Consider the following 20,158-nt stretch of genomic DNA (forward strand, 5'->3'; position numbering starts at 1 on the left):
TGTTCAAAGGTGATCTTCTTCCAACAGCAACAAAGATGTTTATCCAACAACCGTAAAGATGGCAAGATTAATAAAAGCAATGTTCAAAGGTGATCTTCTTCCAACAGCAGCAAAGATGTTGATCCAACAATGGTAAAGATGGCAAGATTAATAAAAGCAATGTTCAAAGGTGGTCCTCTAAAAACAAAGTAACAAAATGATTTTTGGTGGATGGGATTTTTTGATCTACCAAATAAGAAGGTGGCATCGCAGCACAACGAAAGATATGGACATAGTCAATTGCACTCCAATCAACAAAATCTCTTGATTATAATGTACAATTGAACCTTTTAGCCAACGAATCCCAATTTCCTTTCCCTTCAGCATCATTAGTAATTGGGTAGTATGACTGAATAGCACACTGGATTACAGTGGACAAAGCAAACATACACATCAAGGGTGAAAAGGGGTAATTATTTGCTGTTTCCACTGCTTCTTGTAAAACTGCTGCAATTTCATTCGCATTTTCTAAAGAGGTTAGAGCTGCATCGGATATACACATGGCAAAGGCATTTTTAAGTGAAGTGAATGCACCATTTTTATGCTGGGACTCGATGAGAGGATGGGTAGAATAGTATTTTGCATTCTCAACCATTTCAACACTAGTTAGGAATCTCAAGTAAATAGAGATAGTCTCATTCCCAACTAATGTAATAGAACATGCATTGAACAGACAATTCCCATTGGCTAAAGTACTAAAAGAAAAATTAATATTTAAGTATCAATGGCTGCTTTGTTATACCAAGTTATACCTGGAAACAGGTCTGCTAGACTGACTCTGACATTAGAATAAATAAGGGTAACCAATACTGTTAAAGATAGACTAATAATATTGAAATCGAGAAAGTTATTTTCTCTTTGTGTTAATTTGGTAACATCATGATAGAGTCAAAGTCACAGGCAGGTAGTCTAAGATTTGGAACTAGTCTAGGCATGTCGAACAGGATTCAGACGACTTATTTATTCCATCTACATCAATATTCTATATAAATCGCGAAAGAAAGTAACAGTTATTCAAAATGATATGTTAGTTTCTTTAACCAGGGGATAACATAAAATGCCAGGAATACAAGGATAACACATTATTGATTGGGTTAAATTTAAAAAAGGACTAGCTTTGACGAATATTGAAGTAAAACATTTTTTTTAACAGACAGTAACAATTAAAATTATTCAGGCCGTACATTAGACAGACTGAGTATGCAAAATGATGACAGCTTTAGACATATATTTTACATGATACACTAAGTATGAATAACTGAAAATTAACGGATTGATCATATATTTCAGGCCAAGATGTCAAACGTAAATAAAAATATAAATAATACCCCAATACATGTAAATTCTTACCTAACAGGGACATTGGGTCCTGATCTTTCAATTTGGCTTTCAGAGAACAGCAGTTTTGAAAATGAACAAGTTCGTAGCATAATATCGCCAGTAGAATTTATACGACGAAGTCTTTCCTCGTTGATTATTTTACCACAGTGTTGTCTCAAGTTAGACAATTCACCAGAAATAATTTCGCAAGCGTGCTCTTGCTGAAAGGTTTGGACGAGCTTTTCAAGAACATCGATCTTTTTAGAAGTCTCCATTGATCCTAATCGCTGAGTAGAACTAGAAGTAGCGTTTTTTCAAGTCGACAAGAATCGAGCTATTGCATATGACTTGCATTTATTGCGCAATCAAAATACATTCACCGTGGCTCACCGTGGCGCACATGACCAAAACGTTCCCTGTGATTGGCTTGCAACGCTGCACCGTGGCTGAAGGTTACTATATTTAGCAACTATTGCGAAATTTTTTGAACGCTGACCGTGGCTTTTCATTCTGAGATTGCAGGCTCGAATTTACGAACATATTCCGAGCATATTCATGGCGTATTCGGCAAGACTCGAGACGCTTTCGGTGATTTTACAGTTCAGAGTTTAACTGGATGATAATACTATTTTAACAAGACGTTTCATTTGAAGTTTTTGTTCTGTTAACACAAATTTTTGACAAAAAATTACAAAATTCATTCAATTTTTTCTTTTGATCAAATTCTGCTGTATTTGAGCAAAATTTTTAATCATGAAAAAGTAAACCCTGGAAAAACTTAAGTGGCAGAATTCTGACCGTGGCTCAAGCCACTTTCGCCATGGCCTAGATCCGCCCCTGAAGAGGGATGTAAGGATTATCATTTATAATTAGTAATATTATAATGCTACTTCCGTGTGTTGTATATAAGTACAGGCTGACACAGAGCTAAAGACACATAATAAAGTTGATTGATCTTTGAGTGATGTGTTTTGTATTCAATATACAATAGGAAGAGATGTTACAGTACTATTATAAGAGAATTAGAAACCAATGAATTTAATTGACCTGAACAATCGGTTCAACGTCAAGTATTTGCTCATCCTAAACAAGTATTTACAAGTCCTCCTGAAAATTATATGATTGTATAGTAAAAAAAGGGAAATTGATGGATGTTACTGAAAGTATAAAAAAAGAGGACGACCCCAGAAAAAACAAAAACTTGAAGAACACAACAAAGAAATCAGTACAAATCCTGAATACTCCTGCAATATGCTATATTTTAACAACGAAGAAAATTGTGTTAGTAGACAGTTTTATTCACTTATAAAAGGAAATATCATATGTAATAATGAAGATGGAGTAAATTTTTTAACTGAACTATTTGAAAAAGAAAAAAATACTTGATCAATTAAAACAACTCATCGAAAAAATTAATTTAAACAACTAAATGGAATATTATTTTTGAAAAAAATGTCAAATTATGATTATATAACTATTTGTATATACTTAATACGTCTTTCATACAAGAGATAGTAATAAAATTGTTTTCCCCATCATTTTCATTCAAATACGCTTGTTTATATTCATATTTCTCCAGTTTTTTTAGAAATAGTTATTTTCCCAGCATCTTTCTTTATGATTATATTTCTATAGTGCATTCTTCGATTTATATGTTGAAAAAGTTTGTCAATAAAGTAATGTTTATATTGACTTCATAAATAGAAAATTTGTCAAAAAATAAACTTAGAAAAAACTTTACAAAGGATTTCTTTCTTCATAGTTTGTTAAAAAAGTTATATCGATGTTTTAGTACTGTTTTATGTTTTTTCTTCTGCCAAAATTGACATAAAGAAAGAAGATATGAAGGAGTGTTGCAAATAGTATTTAATAAATGTACTTAATTTTTACTTGAAAAAGTGGTGATTAACTATCAGAGACCAGTGCGATTAATAGTGTTGGTAAGGCTCAAATATAAATTAAACCAGGTACCTTTTGTGTCCACAGCAAGAACCATTTCAATACCCCAGTTAGCATAATGGTTGTCATACCCTGAGCTAATATAACCAGATCAAGCACACAATTTTAAGTAAAACAAAATAAAACAAATTCCGAAAATGGACATCTGGATTTCTTCATATTATCGCTTTTTCTGATGTTAGGCCAATAACCAGGACAAGCTGATAAATTGAAGTAAAACAAAATAAAACAAATCCGAAAGCAAGATGCCCGTTTTCGAAATTGGTTTTATTTTGTTATACACCACTATTATTATACTATAAAACTTTATTCATTTATTTTTTCATTTAATTGTTTAAATATAACAATACAAACTTTGACAAAGCATTAATTTTACATATATGCTTTCTTAACAGTATGAAAGTGGCTTGATTAAGATATTTTAAAAAAAAATTACAAATTGATGAAATTAATACAAAACAACAGTAACATTACATGTCAGTCATATGTTTAAAATCGTTTAGGAAGTTTCTTGTAAAACCTTTGATTTTTAAGTCTCTTAAATTTATGCAAGTTCTGCCGGTAAAAACGTGGTAATTTTAATGAAAGTTTAAATTATTCAAACATTAAGAAAATGTGTAATAAACTGTGTTTTATATAACATGTTGCATCTTTTTTTAATTTACTTAAAGCATTTTTTTTAAAGTATTAGCCTGAAACCTATATTAATTGTATAGCCTTTTGTTATACATAAACAGAAGTTTAATTACAACAATTGAACATGTAATGAAGTAACAGCAAATACAGTAAAGTTAGATGTAAAATGCTATGGCCAGGATTTGAACCTGGGCTTTTGCAGCCACAATGCAATGTATTAACCACTTTACTACCACAGCTTACATTCTATATGACACAACTGTTTACAAATATCTTTGCTATTTATCAATAGTTTGTAATTTTAATAATAGTATGATTACAGTTATATATTATTGTAAACTGTTTTAATTTATTGAATTGAATTTTTTTGTGTTGGGATATATTTAAAAAATGCTTCTTTTATTTTACTAGACTTAGTTGAATGCTAAGATAAGTTTTATGAGCAAATAAAAATTTGCAAAATTGTAGTTTCTATAAGGAAGCGTAATTAGCTAAGTGGAAAATAAACCATCAGATTTTTAATCAGATGGGAGAAGTTTCAATCCCCTATGGGTTTACAAAAAGTATAGGTTAAATATAATATGGTGTGATTTATTTCATGCTTAATTTGGACACTTTAATATGATTTCTATGTAAAAAGCAACTAAGTTGAAAACTTTCACTTCTGAATGTACTGTCCAGATTTTTATAATAATGTTGCACGGTTTTAATACTAAAATAAAGAAATTGTCACTTAGAAAACTCTCACTTCCTCAAAATTATTGTAAGTACTGTATGTTTGAACATATATACTATGTTCAAGACTTGCACATTGGCTTATATGTTCTAAGTGCTGTTAAAGATCCTACTTACTACCATAACTTACAGTTTGCATTAAACAAGCATTGATATACATATTTATTACATTATTTGTAGGTACCAAAAATGTTGTTTTCTTAAATACACAAAGTGTAATATTACTTCTTTTTCGTAATACTTGGCAATTTTATAAAGTATACAATGTATTATGCAGGGTTTAAATCCTTTTAGGATAATTCTTTCATAAATGTACTGCATTGAATTAATAGTTGAGAAAAGTGTTGTTAACAAAAATAAATTAGAAAGATTGTATAGTTTCTACGAAAGCCAGAGTATGTCTGTTGGTACAGCATAAGAGTTTCATTTTTAGGGCCTTGGTTCAAATCATCACTACAACTTGAGAAAGTTTAGTTTACACATAAAAATTTATTATTAAATTTAAGATAGTTTTGGATGCTGTTAGATGAAACAAGTTTTTTTATACGTAGATAAGAATTGTAAAAGTCCTATCTTTGTTTTCATGAAATTCAATATTAAATGTTGCCACATTATTGTACTAATATGTACAACATTATAAGCAATATATTGTTGTTTTTTAGGATTCTCTAAAGTAATATTACAAAACTACGTGTTACACTTTATAAATAGAAAATTTGTCAAAAAGTAAACTTAGAAAAAACTTTACAAATGATTTCTTTCTTCATAGTTTGTTAAAAAAGTTATATCGTTGTTTTAGTACTGTTTCTATGTTTTTTGTTCTTCCAAAATTGACATGAAGAAAGAAGATATTAAGAAGTGTTGCAAATAATACTTAATAAATGTACTTAGTTTTTACATGAAAAAGTGGTGATTAACCATCAGAGAACAGTGTGATTAATAGTGTTGGTAAGGCTAAAATAGAAATTAAACCAGGTACCTTTTGTGTCCACAGCAAAAAGCATCCCAATACCCCAGTTAGCATAATGGTTGTCATACCCAGAATTAATATAACCAGAACAAGCAGACAATTTTAAGTAAAACAAAATAAAACAAATTCCGAAAATAGACATCTGCATTTCTTCATATCATCGCTTTTTCTGATGTTAGGCCAATAACCAGGACAAGCTGATAAATTGAAGTAAAACAAAATAAAACAAATTCCGAATGCAAGATGTCCGTTTTCCAAATTGGTATTAATTTGTTTTACAGCACTATTATTATACTATAAAACTTTATTCATTTATTTTTTCATTTAATTGTTTAAATATAACAATGCAAACTTTTACAAAAATTAATTTTACATATATGATTTCTTAAAGGCACATGCAAGCTAGAAGACAACTTTATTTTATTGTAATGCCTATAGCGTGAAAATAAGACGTACCAAGTTTCAAAGTCGTCCGCGAAATATTTAAAAAGATATTTAGGGTTATAATCGGTAAAAACACGATATTCGATGACCATTGTTAAAACGCCGTGAGATTGTTTAAGTCTGGGAACTGGGAAATAGTGACGTATTAGTTGACATAAACAAGCATCGTTCTTATATCGTTCTACGACTTGCACGCAATTCTTGCACGGCTTTCGGTAGTTTGCTATTACTGTTTTCTATTTAACAAAAATTAATGGATTCTTCTTCTGAAGAAGCCGATTATGATATTGTCGGCAATAACAATGAGGTACAACCTCACATGTTTGAGCCTTTGGCCAACGCGCAAGGTGGTCATAGTAATGACAATTCTTCGTCATCGGAAAGCGAAGATGAATACATTCACAGAATTGGAAATGTTGAATGGTTAGTTGCATTTTATTGATGCTTCATTGTTTTTCCCAAAGTAGAAAGAATGTTTTTATCTTTTAGGTGCGAGTGTGGCTTTTGTGTGGTCATGAGTACAGGACGGGAAAGTATATGTTGCCAAGAGGTAAACAGCACTGATCCTCTGATACATGGCGATCATATTTGCATCACACAAGAGGAAGAGTTTGCCACAGTATGTACAAACGAAGCTGTCTTAAAAACAGCTATGGTCGGCGTACACACATGACATTGGACCTATGCCTGAGAGTAAAGAAAACGAGTAAATATTACCTTAGAAGTGTAATTACGTGTATGTCGACAAGTGTATAATGTCGATAAGTATCTTAGACAAAATTTTGTATCGTTCAGAGCATTACGCTACACGGCGTACCGACAGTGGACGGCTTGGGTGCATGGCAGGTTGGGAAAAAAGTACCGACTACCCATACCTTCTTGTGCTGTGGACAAAATCCGGAAAGCATTTCCTTCGCCTTCTGGAGAATACAAAGGATTTGAATATGCTCAACACTACTGAATGGTAGGGCTTATGGCGTATGACAAAGTCTGTTCATTTGTAATTATGTTTATTTCATGTGGGACGTTATTTCTTTTTATTTATTAAAGCGAGATTTATGTTGCTTAATGGCTTCAGCTTTGCTGATTTTTAATTTGTGGTGAGTCAATGGGACAGGTATTTCTTTCACTCCAGCGACATCAAGAGCTTTGGACAGTGATGGATTAATGCGTCTGCAGTACAAAACTTCTTTCATCAAGTCCTTAACATATCCTGAAAAGCAAATCATTATTTATGTTGGCTTTGCATTGCACTTTGAGAAAAGGTAAGTTTATTTTTCTGTGCTAACCATAAGTGCTGTCAACTTTCACTGGTTTGATGACCCCTTGTCTTTCTTTTGACTTTGAATAAGCCACTCTCCAAATCAATGCCTCTTCTGTTTGCCCACCATTCTTCGTTTTCTGAGGTTTATTTCCATTCTCATTGAAATGAAGAGCAGCAATAAACAATGTACAAATGAATGTTAAGTTTATGTTTACAACTATTGCAAATTATTGCTTTTGCAATGATGACTTTTTTAAGTAATCATACACTAGTCATAATTATATTACCTTGCTTCCATTGATCTGTAGAAAAAATGGGTATGTTTTGGTGCAAAAAGAATCACTACTCGGTGGAAACCTTCGATGGATGAAGTCTGCTTCTGATAACTGAGTTTTCCAATATCTCTCATGAGATACTTGGACTCAACAATCGAAGACAGCTCAACATAAGCTTTTAAACCTAAGATCAGAAGTTAGTTAACAAAAAGAAAACGAATGTTGATGTTACTTTGAAATTTATTTGCCTACAATACCTTTTTTTATCCACATTCTAGGCTCTAACATATCATGTTCACATTTTGGGAATACATCACTATGTCCCTAATGGATGTCACATATATGACTGAAAACTGACAACCACTTTGCCTTGACAAGTTCTTCATCACCATTGCTGGAAGCAGCACACCAGTATACATGGTTGGAAATTGATTGGGCCCAATCCGACAATAATTTGCAAACACTTTTTTTGATGCTGCCAAAATTTTCTTTTTGATTCCTGTTGGAATTTGATTATTGATGAAATGTGTAAAAGGTTGGTATTTTATGACAATCTATACCTTTTGCTACATGCCATACATCAAAGTAGTGCTCGATTTTTGGTCTTTGTTTTGACATGTAGGATTTGATTTGAGCATGTCTGTCTGTGTTCATTGACTTCACCTTCATCCCACTTTCATCAAACTTTGCCAGACATCTCTTTAATCCCTCAAGTTCCATTGCTCCAGAGTTCGTCACTTCATTGGACTATGTAACATAATTATGTGACTATTCTAACCATGTTTTATGTACAGTTGTTGAAGAATTGTTACCTGAACAAGTTGTGTGTCTAAAATGTTGTTAGATTCCAAATCCATGCAGCTATATGACCCATACTTGGCACAATATCCAGGCGAATCACATCTTCCATCTCCTCCAAGGTTAATGTTCCTTTCTCTGATTGATTCTAGAAGATGCTTTCGGTTCATATGCCAAACATTTGAAACACTGGGTATCAAATACGCTGTTCGAATATAGCTATATGTGCGCTCTGACAGAAATTGTATGCCTGAGTGACGAAGGAATTTAAGAACGTTGCTGGGGCTACTACCACTAAACAAGATGCTGGCAGCAAAGACCAAGTTGCCCAAAGGCATTCGCCCATGCAGAGGTTGGCTATTCCAGTCTCGAACATAACCACAATGACATTTTGTTAGTACGTTAACCATACTACCAGTCGTTTTGGTCACAATGGAACAGCTTTCACCACAACATGGGCATTGACTCACTTACTGTCTCAGGCAACTATCAAACACTATGTATTTTCTCTCATTTTGAACGTCTTCACTATAACATAAAAATTACCATCAGAATCAGAGAGAGATAAACGTAACGTTCTGAGAAACATAACAGAGAAAAGCAATGTAAAGAATAGTCAGGTGACTGGATAGTTGGTACTAACGTCGCATTGTCATTGTCGGATTCTTCATTTCTCTTAACTCATTTGAACATTGAGAGTCTGATCCATTGTTGCTATTGTTCATCGTCGACGTGCTTTCTGTATCAGACCATACAGCGTTATCCTCAAAATGTTCAATTTACATGACGTCGTCTGTGTGCTGTGATTTTTTGTTGAAACGAACTCAACCTCCGTACCTTAGCATAAAAATATCGTATTGCTGGATTTTTCACAAAAATCAAAACGGCCGGAATGGAAAGTCTATACCTCTACTTATCATATTTGGCACTTTTGTTTGAGTGGTTCTTGACCTTACGTGTTTTTGCGGACGGATTGTTATGGCTGCTTGGCATTTCACATTGCGCTTCTAAGATACGTTAAGGAATTTTTTATGAGTTAAAATAACAAAGAAAAGATCAAACGACATTAGTCTGAATTAGTGACCACTGCATATGTTTGTGTTTCGCTGTCTACATATATTTTGACATCATTCATCTTAGACAAACTTCCTTTGAGGTAAAACGCACAAACATTTCGAGCCGATGTCGACACATCGTGGTCGTCGTCTACAAGAAAGTCGTCATGTTCTGCAAGAACGTCGTCAATAATCTAAAATTATAAAATTGTCTTCAATTTGGTAATGCTATATAGCTTAGTTTTTGATAAATGTAAACAAATATTGCTAACTATAACTATAATATTCACCTCTTGCCTTCGTCTCTTCTCAAATGCAGTTCTAACATTTGTTGGCTGCTTCCTTTTAGATGCTACACTTGTGGGTTCCACAGAGTATTCAAAAAACGTAGGTACAGCATCCTTCTTAAGGCGAAGCCGTCCTGCTGTCCATCCTACTGATTGCATCGCTTCAAAATTTTGCAAGATGCACGAACTCTCGAAATGTTGCGAGAACAATTTTGATCTCTTTGTTGGCTTCCAATTTTTGCTCCGGATTTTTTCAATCCAAATTTTTTCAATCGCATGCGCTTGTTTTCGGAAACAAAAAAAAGAAACCATTTGCTGCGTTTCGTAGTTCTTAGAAGAAACGTTTTTACAATTAAATGCGGCACAATAAACCATATTTTCAATGCTAAATTGTCGTGTTGTTAAGAAGTTACCAATATATTTTAAACAAAGCGCGCAATTGACCGCGTTTAGCGAATGTCAACTATTACGTCACAACGACATCGGTAGCTGTCGCTAGCTCGTCGGGCATTTTCAATACGTTATCAGTAAAGCATCAAATTTAAACCTCCATATCTTCAAAAATATTTATCCTTTGAGTCTCAAACTTTGGTGAACTATTAGTTGGAGTTACACCTTCATGTAAAGTACAAAAATAACAATCCGAATTTTATGTTGCATGTCTCCTTTAACAGTATCAAAGTTGCTTGATTAAGAACTTTTAAAAAAAAATTACAAATTGATGAAATTAATACAAAACAACAGTAACATTAAATGTCCGTCATACGTTTCAAATCGTTTAGGACGTTTCTTGAAAAACTGTGATTTTTAAGTGTCTTAAGTTTATGCAAGTTCTACGGGAAAAAAACGCGGTAATTTTAATGAAAGTTCAAACTATTGAAACATTAAGAAAATGTGTAATAAACTGTGTTTTATATATCTTGTTAGATCTTTTTTTTTATTTAAAGCATTTTTTTTTTAAATATTAGCTTGAAAGCTATAATAATTAAATAGCCTTTGTTATGCATAAACAAAAGTTTAATTACAACAATTGAACATGTAATAAAGTAAAAGCAAATACAGTAAAGTTAGATGTAAAATGCTATGGCCAGGATTTGAACCTGGGCTTTTGCAGCCACAATGCAATGTATTAACCATTTTACTACCACAGCTTACATTGTATAAGACACAACTGTTTACAAACATCTTTGCTATTTTTTAATATTTTGTAATTTTAATAATATTATGATTACAGTTTTATATCATTGTAAACTGTTTTAATTTATTGAATTGAATTTTTTTGTTTTAGGATATTTTAAAAAATGCATCTCTTACTTCACTAGATTTATTTGAATTTCAAGATAAGTTTTATGAACAAAAATAAATTTGCAAAATTGTAGTTTCTATAAGGAAGCGTAATTTGCTAAATGGAAAATAAACCATCATATTTTTAATCAGATGGGAGAAGTTTCAATCCCCTATGGGTTTACAAAAAGTATAGGTTAAATATAATATGGTGTGATTTATTTCATGCTTAATTTGGACACTTTAATATGAATTCTATGTAAAAAGCAACTAAGTTGAAAACTTATCCCATTACCCTTTTGAGTGTACTATCCAGATATTTATAATAATGTTGTACGGTTTTAATACTAAAATAAAGAAATTGTCATTTAAAAAACTCTCACTTATGCAAAATTATTGTAAGTACTGTATGTTTGAACATATATACTATGTGCAAGACTTGCACATTGGCTTATATGTTCTAAGTGTTGTTATAGATCCTCTTTACTACCATAACTTACAGTGTGCATCAAACAAGCATTGATATACATATTTGCTACATTCTTTGTAGGTACCAAAAATGTTGTTTTCTTAAATATACAAAGTGTAATATTACTTATTTTTCGTAATACTTGGCAATTTTTTAAAGTATACAATGTATTATGCAGGGTTTAAATCCTTTTAGGATATTTCTTTCATAAATTTACTGCATTGAATTAATAGTTGAGAAAAGTGTTGTTAACAAAAATAAATTAGAAAGATTGTATAGTTTCTAGGAAAGCTAGAGTATGTCTGTTGGCACAGCATAAGACTCTCATTTTTAGGGCCTTCGTTCAAATCCTCACTACAACTTGAGAAAGTTCAGTTTACACATAAAACTTTATTATTAAATTTAAGATGGTTTTGGATGCTGTTAGATGAAATAAGTTTTTTATACGTAGATAAGAATTGTAAAAGTCCTATCTTTGTTTTCATGAAATTCAATATTAAATGTTGCCACATTATTGTACTAATATGTGCAACATTATAAGCAATATATTATTCTTTTTTAGTCTTCTCTATTACAAAACTACGTGTTACACTTTATAAATAGAAAGTTTGTCAAAAAGCAAACTTAGAAAAAACTTTACAAATTATTTCTTTCTTCATAGTTTATTAATATAAGTTATATCGTTGTTTTAGTACTGTTTTTATGTTTTTTATTCTGCCAAAATTGACATACAGAAACAAGATATTAAGAAGTGTTGCAAATAATACTTAGTAATTGTACTTAATTTTTACTTGAAACAGTGATGATTAACCATCAGAGAACAATGCGATTATTATTGTTGGTAAGGCTCAAATAGAAATTAAACCAGGTACTTTTTGTGTGCATGCAAGAATCATTCTAATACCCCAGTTAGCATAATGGTTGTCATACCCAGAATTAATATAACCAGAACAAGCAGACAATTTTGAGTAAAAGGAAACAAAACAAATTCCGAAAATGGACATCTGAATTTCTTCATATTATCGCTTTTTCTAATGTTAGGCCAATAACCAGGACAAGCTGATAAATTGATATAAAACAAAATAAAACAAATTCTGAAAGCAAGAAGTCCGTTTTCGAAATTGGTTTTATTTCGTTTTACAGCACAATTATTATACTATAAAACTTTATTCATTTACTTTTTTCATTTAATTGTTTAAATATAACAATGCAAACTTTTACAAAGAATTAATTTTACATATATGCTTTCTTAACAGTATGAAAGTTGCTTGATTAAGAACTTTTAAAAAAAAATTACGAATAGATGAAATTAATACAAAACAACAGTAACATTAAATGTCCGTCATACGTTGAAAATCGTTTAAGACGTTTCTTGTAAAAACTGTGATTTTTAAGTGTCTTAAGTTTATGCAAATTCTACTGGAAAAAAAACGCAATAATTTTAATGAAAGTTTAAATTATTCAAACATTAAGAAAATGTGTAATAATCTGTGTTTTATATATCTTGTTGCATCTTTTTTTTTCTTATTTAAAGCATTTTTTTTAAATATTAGCTTGAAACCTATAATAATTGTATAGCGTTTTGTTATGCATTAACAAAAATTTAATTATAACAATTGAACATGTAATAAAGTAACAGCAAATACAGTAAAGCTAGATATAAAATGCTATGGCCAGGATTTGAACCTGGGCTTTTGCAGCCACAATGCAATGTATTAACCACTTTACTACCACAGCTTACATTGTTTATGACACAACTGTTTACAAACATCTTTGCTATTTTTTTAATATTTTGTAATTTTAATAATAGTATGATTACAATTTTATATTATTGTAAACTGTTTTAATTTATTGAATTGAATTTTTTTGTGTTAGGATATTTTTAAAAAATGCTTCTCTTACTTCACTAGATTTAATTGAATGCTAAGATAAGTTTTATGAACAAATATAAATTTGCAAATTGTAGTTTCTATAAGGAAGCGTAATTAGCTAAATGGAAAATAAACCATCATATTTTTAATCAGATGGGAGAAGTTTCAATCCCCTATGGGTTTACAAAAGTATAGGTTAAATATAATATGGTGTGATTATTTCATGCTTAATTTGGACACTTTAATATGAATTCTATGTAAAAAGCAACTAAGTTGAAAACTTATCCCATTACCCTTTTGAGTGTACTATCCAGATATTTATAATAATGTTGTACGGTTTTAATACTAAAATAAAGAAATTGTCATTTCAAAAACTGACACTTCCGCAAAATTATTGTAAGTACTGTATGTTTGAACATATATACTATGTGCAAGACTTGCACATTGGCTTATGTGTTCTAAGTGTTGTTATAGATCCTCTTTACTACCATAACTTACAGTGTGCATCAAACAAGCATTGATATACATATTTGCTACATTCTTTGTAGGTACCAAAAATGTTGTTTTCTTAAATATACAAAGTGTAATATTACTTATTTTTCGTAATACTTGGCAATTTTTTAAAGTATACAATGTATTATGCAGGGTTTAAATCCTTTTAGGATATTTCTTTCATAAATTTACTGCATTGAATTAATAGTTGAGAAAAGTGTTGTTAACAAAAATAAATTAGAAAGATTGTATAGTTTCTAGGAAAGCTAGAGTATGTCTGTTGGCACAGCATAAGAGTTTCATTTTTAGGGCCTTGGTTCAAATCCTCACTACAACTTGAGAAAGTTTAGTTTACACATAAAACTTTATTATTAAATTTAAGATGGTTTTGGATGCTGTTAGATGAAATAAGTTTTTTATACGTAGATAAGATTTGTAAAAGTCCTATCTTTGTTTTCATGAAATTCAATATTAAATGTTGCCACATTATTGTACTAATATGTGCAACATTATAAGCAATATATTATTCTTTTTTAGTCTTCTCTATTACAAAACTACGTGTTACACTTTATAAATAGAAAGTTTGTCAAAAGTAAACTTAGAAAAATGTTTACAAATTATTTCTTTCTTCATAGTTTATTAATATAAGTTATATCGTTGTTTTAGTACTGTTTTATGTTTTTCTTCTGCCAAAATTGACATACAGAAACAAGATATTAAGAAGTGTTGCAAATAATACTTAGTAATTGTACTTAATTTTACTTGAAACAGTGATGATTAACCATCAGAGAACAATGCGATTATTATTGTTGGTAAGGCTCAAATAGAAATTAAACCAGGTACTTTTTGTGTGCATGCAAGAATCATTCTAATACCCCAGTTAGCATAATGGTTGTCATACCCAGAATTAATATAACCAGAACAAGCAGACAATTTTGAGTAAAAGGAAACAAAACAAATTCCGAAAATGGACATCTGAATTTCTTCATATTATCGCTTTTCTAATGTTAGGCCAATAACCAGGACAAGCTGATAAATTGATATAAAACAAAATAAAACAAATTCTGAAAGCAAGAAGTCCGTTTTCGAAATTGGTTTTATTTCGTTTTACAGCACAATTATTATACTATAAAACTTTATTCATTTACTTTTTTCATTTAATTGTTTAAATATAACAATGCAAACTTTTACAAAGAATTAATTTTACATATATGCTTTCTTAACAGTATGAAAGTTGCTTGATTAAGAACTTTTAAAAAAAAATTACGAATAGATGAAATTAATACAAAACAACAGTAACATTAAATGTCCGTCATACGTTGAAAATCGTTTAAGACGTTTCTTGTAAAACTGTGATTTTAAGTGTCTTAAGTTTATGCAAATTCTACTGGAAAAAAAACGCAATAATTTTAATGAAAGTTTAAATTATTCAAACATTAAGAAAATGTGTAATAATCTGTGTTTTATATATCTTGTTGCATCTTTTTTTTTCTTATTTAAAGCATTTTTTTTAAATATTAGCTTGAAACCTATAATAATTGTATAGCGTTTTGTTATGCATTAACAAAAATTTAATTATAACAATTGAACATGTAATAAAGTAACAGCAAATACAGTAAAGCTAGATATAAAATGCTATGGCCAGGATTTGAACCTGGGCTTTTGCAGCCACAATGCAATGTATTAACCACTTTACTACCACAGCTTACATTGTTTATGACACAACTGTTTACAAACATCTTTGCTATTTTTTTAATATTTTGTAATTTTAATAATAGTATGATTACAATTTTATATTATTGTAAACTGTTTTAATTTATTGAATTGAATTTTTTTGTGTTAGGATATTTTTAAAAAATGCTTCTCTTACTTCACTAGATTTAATTGAATGCTAAGATAAGTTTTATGAACAAATATAAATTTGCAAATTGTAGTTTCTATAAGGAAGCGTAATTAGCTAAATGGAAAATAAACCATCATATTTTTAATCAGATGGGAGAAGTTTCAATCCCCTATGGGTTTACAAAAAGTATAGGTTAAATATAATATGGTGTGATTATTTCATGCTTAATTTGGACACTTTAATATGAATTCTATGTAAAAAGCAACTAAGTTGAAAACTTATCCCATTACCCTTTTGAGTGTACTATCCAGATATTTATAATAATGTTGTACGGTTTTAATACTAAAATAAAGAAATTGTCATTTCAAAAACTGACACTTCCGCAAAATTATTGTAAGTACTGTATGTTTGAACATATATACTATGTGCAAGACTTGCACATTGGCTTATGTGTTCTAAGTGTTGTTATAGATCCTCTTTACTACCATAACTTACAGTGTGCATCAAACAAGCATTGATATACATATTTGCTACATTCTTTGTAGGTACCAAAAATGTTGTTTTCTTAAATATACAAAGTGTAATATTACTTATTTTTCGTAATACTTGGCAATTTTTTAAAGTATACAATGTATTATGCAGGGTTTAAATCCTTTTAGGATATTTCTTTCATAAATTTACTGCATTGAATTAATAGTTGAGAAAAGTGTTGTTAACAAAAATAAATTAGAAAGATTGTATAGTTTCTAGGAAAGCTAGAGTATGTCTGTTGGCACAGCATAAGAGTTTCATTTTTAGGGCCTTGGTTCAAATCCTCACTACAACTTGAGAAAGTTTAGTTTACACATAAAACTTTATTATTAAATTTAAGATGGTTTTGGATGCTGTTAGATGAAATAAGTTTTTTATACGTAGATAAGATTTGTAAAAGTCCTATCTTTGTTTTCATGAAATTCAATATTAAATGTTGCCACATTATTGTACTAATATGTGCAACATTATAAGCAATATATTATTCTTTTTTAGTCTTCTCTATTACAAAACTACGTGTTACACTTTATAAATAGAAAGTTTGTCAAAAAGTAAACTTAGAAAAATGTTTACAAATTATTTCTTTCTTCATAGTTTATTAATATAAGTTATATCGTTGTTTTAGTACTGTTTTTATGTTTTTTCTTCTGCCAAAATTGACATACAGAAACAAGATATTAAGAAGTGTTGCAAATAATACTTAGTAATTGTACTTAATTTTTACTTGAAACAGTGATGATTAACCATCAGAGAACAATGCGATTATTAGTGTTGGTAAGGCTCAAATAGAAATTAAACCAGGTACTTTTTGTGTGCATGCAAGAATCATTCTAATACCCCAGTTAGCATAATGGTTGTCATACCCAGAATTAATATAACCAGAACAAGCAGACAATTTTAAGTAAAACGAAACAAAACAAATTCCGAAAATAGACATCTGATTTTCTTCGTATTATCGCTTTTTCTAATGTTAGGCCAATAACCAGGACAAGCTGATAAATTGAAGTAAAACAAAATAAAACAAATTCTGAAAGCAAGAAGTCCGTTTTCGAAATTGGTTTTATTTCGTTTTACAGCACAATTATTATACTATAAAACTTTATTCATTTATTTTTTTCATTTAATTGTTTAAATATAACAATGCAAACTTTTACAAAGAATTAATTTTACATATATGCTTTCTTAACAATATGAAAGTTGCTTGATTAAGAACATTTAAAAAAAAATTACGAATTGATGAAATTAATACAAAACAACAGTAACATTAAATGTCCGTCATACGTTGAAAATCGTTTAAGACGTTTCTTGTAAAAACTGTGATTTTTAAGTGTCTTAAGTTTATGCAAATTCTACTGGAAAAAAAACGCAGTAATTTTAATGAAAGTTTAAATTATTCAAACATTAAGAAAATGTGTAATAATCTGTGTTTTATATATCTTGTTGCACCTTTTTTTTCTTATTTAAAGCATTTTTTTTAAATATTAGCTTGAAACCTATAATAATTGTATAGCGTTTTGTTATGCATTAACAAAAGTTTAATTAAAGTAAATGGTTTGAACCCGGGAGTATCGTTATATGTTTGTAAATGATGATCGTCCAGGTTAATAAAGTCCTGAGAAGGACTGTTTTTGATGTTGTTGACTGACGTTTCGACAACCTTAGCGGTAGTCATCTTCAGAGTCAAATGAGGAGTAAACGTCAGGTTAGCCGTATTTGTTGTCTGGTTCTTACGTCATTGTATTGTGTGTACAGGAAATGTGCAGGAAATGTGTATTGTCATTGTGGATTAGTGTGAAGTGAAATATTTTATTTTTAGTTGTAATGTGTGATTTAGGTGTAACGTTTTTAGTTGTAGTGTGTGGGCGTCAATGGTGTATTGTCATTGTGAATTAGTTTGAAGTGTAATGTTTTTAGTTGATCGTTTGTTTGTATTCACAATACTTCACACTAATCCACTGGTGTCAATGGTGTATTGTCATTGTGAATTAGTTTGAAGTGTAATGTTTTTAGTTGATCGTTTGTTTGTATTCACAATACAAACAAACGATCAACTAAAAACATTACACTTCAAACTAATTCACAATGACAATACACCATTAACACCCACACACTACAACTAAAAACGTTACACCTAAATCACACATCACAACTAAAAATAAAATATTTCACTTCGCACTAATCCACAATGACAATACACATTTCCTGCACATTTCTTGTACACACAATACAATGACGTAAGAACCAGACAACAAATACGGCTAACCTGACGTTTACTCCTCATTTGACTCTGAAGATGACTACCGCTAAGGTTGTCGAAACGTCAGTCAACAACATCAAAAACAGTCCTTCTCAGGACTTTATTAACCTGGACGATCATCATTTACAAACATAAAAAGTTTAATTATAACAATTGAACATGTAATAAAGTAACAGCAAATACAGTAAAGCTAGATGTAAAATGCTATGGCCAGGATTTGAACCTGGGCTTTTGCAGCCACAATGCAATGTATTAACCACTTTACTACCACAGCTTATATTGTATATGACACAACTGTTTACAAACATCTATATTTTTAATATTTTGTAATTTTAATAATAGTATGATTACAATTTTATATTATTGTAAACTGTTTTAATTTATTGAATTGAATTTTTTTGTGTTAGGATATTTTTAAAAAATGCTTCTCTTACTTCACTAGATTTAGTTGAATGCTAAGATAAGTTTTATAAACAAATATAAATTTGCAAATTGTAGTTTCTATAAGCAAGCTTATTAGCTAAATAGAAAATAAACCATCAGATTTTTAATCAGATGGGAGAAGCTTCAATCCCCTATGGAATTACAAAAAGTATTGGTTAAATATAATATGGTGTGATTTATTTCATGCTTAACTTGGACACTTTAATATGAATTCTATGTGAAAAGAAACTAAGTTGAAAACTAATACCATTACACTTCTGAATGTACTATCCAGATTTTTATAATGACGTTGTACTGTTTTAATACAAAAATAAAGAAATTGTCATTTAATAAACTCTCACTTCCGCAAAATTATTGTAAGTACTGTATGTTTGAACATATATACTATGTTCAAGACTTGCACATTGGCTTATATGTTCTAAGTGCTGTTAAAGGTCCTCTTTACTACCATAACTTACAGTGTGCATTAAAAAAGCATTGATATAAATATTTATTACATTCTTTGTAGGTACCAAAAATGTTGTTCTCTTAAATATACAAAGTGTAATATTACTTCTTTTTCGTAATACTTGGCAATTTTTTAAAGTATACAATGTATTATGCAGGGTTTAAATCCTTTTAGGATATTTCTTTCATAAATTTACTGCATTGGATTAGTAGTTGAGAAAAGTGTTGTTAACAAAAATTAATTAGAAAGATTGTATAGTTTCTACGAAAGCTAGAGTATGTCTCTTGGTACAGCATAAGACTCTCATTTTTAGGGCCTTCGTTCAAATCCTCACTACAACTTGAGAAAGTTCAGTTTACACATAAAACTTTATTATTAAATTTAAGATGGTTTTGGATGCTGTTAGATCAAATAAGTATTTTATACGTAGATAAGAATTGTAAAAGTCCTATCTTTGTTTTCATGAAATTCAATATTAAATGTTGCCACATTATTGTACTAATATGTGCAACATTATAAGCAATATATTATTCTTTTTTAGTCTTCTCTATTACAAAACTACGTGTTACACTTTATAAATAGAAAGTTTGTCAAAAAGTAAACTTAGAAAAAACTTTACAAATTATTTCTTTCTTCATAGTTTATTAATATAAGTTATATCGTTGTTTTATTACTGTTTTTATGTTTTTTCTTCTGCCAAAATTGACATAAAGAAACAAGATATTAAGAAGTGTTGC

General features: G+C 30.0%; 3 long non-coding RNA genes and 5 other non-coding genes across 8 annotated transcripts; 1 reads left to right on the plus strand and 7 right to left on the minus strand.

The window, feature by feature from the left end:
* Nucleotides 1–4,121: 4,121 nt before the first annotated feature.
* Nucleotides 4,122–4,193, minus strand: Trnah-gug. Its single transcript has one exon. It is a non-coding gene; the product is annotated as a tRNA-His (tRNA).
* A 2,108-nt stretch (nt 4,194–6,301) lies between these two features.
* Nucleotides 6,302–8,550, plus strand: LOC124458310. Its single transcript, XR_006953126.1, has 7 exons — nt 6,302–6,526; nt 6,593–6,809; nt 6,899–7,067; nt 7,154–7,368; nt 7,921–8,177; nt 8,265–8,406; nt 8,487–8,550. It is a non-coding gene; the product is annotated as an uncharacterized LOC124458310 (long non-coding RNA).
* LOC124458311 lies at nt 7,097–7,547 on the minus strand. The gene is made up of 2 exons (XR_006953127.1): nt 7,393–7,547; nt 7,097–7,316 (listed from the first exon to the last, which is right to left on the minus strand). It is a non-coding gene; the product is annotated as an uncharacterized LOC124458311 (long non-coding RNA).
* Nucleotides 8,209–8,567, minus strand: LOC124458309. The gene is made up of 2 exons (XR_006953125.1): nt 8,455–8,567; nt 8,209–8,389 (listed from the first exon to the last, which is right to left on the minus strand). It is a non-coding gene; the product is annotated as an uncharacterized LOC124458309 (long non-coding RNA).
* A 2,294-nt stretch (nt 8,568–10,861) lies between these two features.
* Nucleotides 10,862–10,933, minus strand: Trnah-gug. Its single transcript has one exon. It is a non-coding gene; the product is annotated as a tRNA-His (tRNA).
* Nucleotides 10,934–13,200: 2,267 nt separating this feature from the next.
* Nucleotides 13,201–13,272, minus strand: Trnah-gug. Its single transcript has one exon. It is a non-coding gene; the product is annotated as a tRNA-His (tRNA).
* A 2,259-nt stretch (nt 13,273–15,531) lies between these two features.
* On the minus strand, nt 15,532–15,603 carry Trnah-gug. Its single transcript has one exon. It is a non-coding gene; the product is annotated as a tRNA-His (tRNA).
* Nucleotides 15,604–18,731: 3,128 nt separating this feature from the next.
* Nucleotides 18,732–18,803, minus strand: Trnah-gug. Its single transcript has one exon. It is a non-coding gene; the product is annotated as a tRNA-His (tRNA).
* Nucleotides 18,804–20,158: the final 1,355 nt, after the last annotated feature.

Source organism: Xenia sp. Carnegie-2017, unplaced genomic scaffold, assembly GCF_021976095.1.
Source record: "Xenia sp. Carnegie-2017 unplaced genomic scaffold, XeniaSp_v1 HiC_scaffold_6, whole genome shotgun sequence".
Lineage (NCBI taxonomy): Eukaryota > Metazoa > Cnidaria > Anthozoa > Malacalcyonacea > Xeniidae > Xenia > Xenia sp. Carnegie-2017.